The sequence below is a fragment of the Limulus polyphemus genome, unplaced genomic scaffold, assembly GCF_000517525.1.
Source record: "Limulus polyphemus unplaced genomic scaffold, Limulus_polyphemus-2.1.2 Scaffold1600, whole genome shotgun sequence".
Taxonomy (NCBI): Eukaryota; Metazoa; Arthropoda; class Merostomata; order Xiphosura; family Limulidae; genus Limulus; species Limulus polyphemus.
Genome location: NW_013667210.1, coordinates 13,192 through 17,424, shown reverse-complemented (window position 1 = coordinate 17,424; position 4,233 = coordinate 13,192). Strand labels below are relative to the sequence as shown.

General features: G+C 32.8%; 1 protein-coding gene across 1 annotated transcript in view; it reads right to left on the bottom strand.

Annotated features, from left to right (window-relative positions):
- Positions 1–3,846, bottom strand: part of LOC106464256 (LIM domain transcription factor LMO4-like) — a 68,777-nt gene extending 64,931 nt beyond the window's left edge. The window contains exon 1 of the mRNA XM_013924383.2: positions 3,835–3,846. The gene's annotated coding sequence lies outside the window, so the exon portion shown is untranslated. The remainder of the gene's footprint in view (positions 1–3,834) is intronic.
- Positions 3,847–4,233: the final 387 nt, after the last annotated feature.

Sequence of the window (4,233 nt, the reverse complement as noted above, 5' to 3'; positions counted from 1 at the left end):
AGCTTAGTGGAGTGCGTTGGAAACATAAATTTTGCAAAATACGTCGAAATATTGGAGGAAGGACTTCTGCCACTTTATTCCTCGGGTTTCGTGGACATGAACACAACGTTGTTCCAGGAAGATTAAATTTTAATATTGAAAGTCATGTAGGGATGATCTATGTATAGCTGTATCATCCCTATATTACTTAATTTCTGTAGTGCATATTGGTGTATATATATAAGATATATTCATACTAGAAATAAACGAACTTATAACACTAAAATGTTGTTTTCATTTAACGTTTCGCTTTACAGTTTCTTCGAGAATGTTCACTAAAACACAACCCGAATTTTTATCGCTCAGTTCATTATTGCCCGATGAAGGCTCTGGCAGGAGGGTCAAAAGGTCGCAAACAAAAGTATTTAAACGTAGAAAAAAGTCAGTGTGTAATTCTGCATTATGAGTCTTACACAACAAAATGTTTTTATTGCTTGTTTTGTGACGTATTTTCCCCTGATTGAAAGTTAGTGTATTCTATCATTCACTTCATACATAATACAGGGGTTGGCTCCCAATTTACTCCAATTGTGTATAGTGTACAAAGCATTGAGTATTCTATATGTTACAATAATCTAATGTTTACCTATTATTGGTTGATAATTCCTGTTTCACTCTGCACTTAAGCTTTTTTAAAGGAACAGTATATTTCTGTAAGAAAGCTAACTACAAGGGGTAAGGATAACATTGTTTACACTAGAATTATGGTTTGCTTGTTTTTTATTACTACTACGTATTATGATTAAGCGATAACATTATCCACTGCCCAGAAACACATAGAGTGGACTTAGGTTCAAACTGACGTTAGTGATAAAGTAATTGTATAGTTATCTCGACTGAAACAACAAGAAGAAAGATTAAGAATTTAATGGGTTATTCACTTTCTGGTTTGGTATCTTAGCGATAGTTTCTTGCCTTGTTTTTGGACTTGTTAGGTAGGGAAACAAATAAACGTGAGTGGCAATCATTTTTAGCATGCATATTTGTATTATGCCTATTGAGTACCTTGGTCATCCCTACATATGGAGTCTACCGACTCTACGATACATTCAAACTTATGTATACATGGTAAACCAGTACAAGAGTGAAAATTTGAACGCTTAAGGCAGATCATGTTTCATCTACACTATAACCATGATTATACGTTTGTCTAACAACAGAAAAAGGTGGAATTACAATGTACAAACGAAATTAATACTTCGGGCACAGCAGATATAAAGATAGACCAAACTAACCGCATAAAGACAGTTTTACTTTTGAATCCTTAATTGTTGCAATGGATTATCTTACAATTCATTTGATGTGAAATAAACCAACTTGGAAAAGGTATACAGACAGGGATTGTGAGCAATAGGTCGATAAATGTGAATCTGTCAAGTCAACTTTTTGGCTCTGGATTTGAAAATGTTTCCACATGAATTTCAATTCCATGTGGTGAGGCATGCGTGGTGCCCCACATGTCACGTCCGTATTACGCGGGACTTTGTGGAGATGTACCAGGTATTAATTTTAGTATCATACTATATATACATATATTTATATATACATACACACACATGTATAAATAAGAGTTGATCTGCGTCTTTCTCTTGAATCCTGAATGAACCTCGACAGCTATTTCTTATTTCATCATTTACATTAGAAGGAGTTACTATAGTTATTATTAATTTATCAACTATATTTCTCTTACTTAGAATATTCAATCTACAAAACATAAAAACGTGGCTAGTTGTATCAATAAGAGATTTGAAGAAGGATAAAGTTATACATGACGCCAGACTGGAAGGAATCTTCCCTCCCCACTAGCCTATTCAAACTTCGAAACCGGTTTGCATTATGACAGGCAGTACTCTTTTTTTTTATGTGCCGATCAACACTGGTGGCGGAGTTCGTGGTTGCAGTCATAGCAATAAAAAAACAAACAAACATAATTTAAATTTGTTTCGTTTTAAGATCAGTCATTGATTGATTGTTTAGATAATAATAACTCAAAAGAGTCAGAAGCAAAATACCTTACGAAACGTAATAGACGTTCGATATATTTAAAAATCAAACATTATTCATGGCTAACAAATGGAAAATATATATCTGTAAAAAAGAGAAGAGGTATGAATTGAAATGTTAAAGTTGTCAATAATATACCGTTGTATTGAAATGTTAAAGTTGTCAATAATATACCGTTGTATTGAAATGTTAAAGTTGTCAATAATATACCGTTGTATTGAAATGTTAAAGTTGTCAATAATATACCGTAGTATTGAAATGTTAAAGTTGTCAATAATATACCGTTGTATTGAAATGTTAAAGTTGTCAATAATATACCGTTGTATTGAAATGTTTAAAGTTGTCAATAATATACCGTTGTATTGAAATGTTAAAGTTGTCAATAATATACCGTTGTATTGAAATGTTAAAGTTGTCAATAATATACCGTTGTATTGAAATTATAAAATTGTCAATAATATACCGTTGTATTGAAATGTTGAAGTTGTCAATAATATACCGTTGCATTCAAATGTTAAAGTTGTCAATAATATACCGTTGTATTGAAATGTTAAAGTTGTCAATAATATACCGTTGCATTGAAATGTTAAAGTTGTCAATAATATACCGTTGTATTGAAATGTTAAAGTTGTCAATAATATACCGTTGTAGATACATGAAACATTTAAAGCTAGTAAAAGCAACATCGAATTCTTATATAAATAGTTTTCAAGTTTATAATATCAAGGGTATCACTACAATCCATTTAAGAAAACATTTCAAGCAATATCTTGCCATTCAGATTAAAACGTTGTCATTTTTATTCGTCAAATAGAACCAATATTCCATCTAGCTGGGTTGTTGCTCTACCCAACAGTGCTGGTTTGTTAGATTTAGAATGTAGCAAACCCAAAGTCCAATGCAGCTAATAGATCAACGCAAATTTATGGAAATATAGTTCTAAATGTGATATTTCAGTAATAACATAATTTACATTACATGCTTTCAGCGGATGGATATATATCAAAAAAGTTGTGCAAACCAGTTTTATAAATGTATGAATAATTACATCATGATAAGTGTATTTCACAGATAACCCCACACAGATAACTTGTATAGTCATTTCTTTTTTCAATTATCTTTTTATTAGTTGGAGTAGTTGGGTTTTTTATTTGTGAACATTTTTTTTAGAAAAGAAAGACCAGTTTATGTTGTTGTTGTTGTTTGCACTAGATGGTATAACTGGGAGATAAAGTACTAATAATTTTATCTAGGGTAGAAGTCATAATAATGGTTGGACTGGCTTGAAGAAATGATTAAGCACAATGATCACAAAATCGAAAAGATTTATTAGCCAGAATTTAACAAAGAAAAAAGGGATTTGTTTAATTGGTAATAAAGACAATTCTAGGCAGCTTTACTCTTAACTACTAAAACATGCATACATATATATTAGGTCGTCAAGAAAATAATGTCGCTTTTTTTAGATATAAAAGCCCGAACAAGTTATATATAAAAACAAAACATTTTTAAATGAAATAGTCTCCATTCTTATCGATGATGCTTTTCCATCTTACAATCAGGTTATTAATGCCCTGATTAAAGAAATCACTTAGCTTTGAAGCAAAAAACATGTCGATGTCCTCTTTAACACCTTCCACATTTGCAAACGTTTTCCCATTAACATGGTGTTGCAGCGAACGATAAAAGATAGTAATCTGATGGTGCAATATGGGGAATATGGGGGGTGGGGGAGAGCTTTTCAACCTAACTCCATAATCTTGTGTTGCGTCAAACATGCCACATGTGGACGTGCATTGTATTGGAGAAGAAGAACACCTTTCCGATTGACGAGTGAAGAGTGTTTCTGATGAAAGGCTTGATTTAAATGTTCCAGTTGCTGAATATAGATCTTTGCATTGACAGTTCGCTGTGGATTGAGAAGTTCGAATTGAATCACTCATTTGATGTCCCATCAAATGCAAAGCATCATTTTCTGCGGATGGAGTCCAGGTTTTGGGGTTGGATGGGGTTTTTTTTGTCCAGGACTGAGCCATTGTTTTTGGGAATTAATATTCGCATAGAGAATCCATTTTTCATCACCGGTGAAAATTCTGGCCAAAAATGGTTTACGCGCATTACGCACCAGAAGAAACGAAGCAACGTTCACACGTTGGAAACGATGATCATTGGAGAGTTCGTGAGGCACCC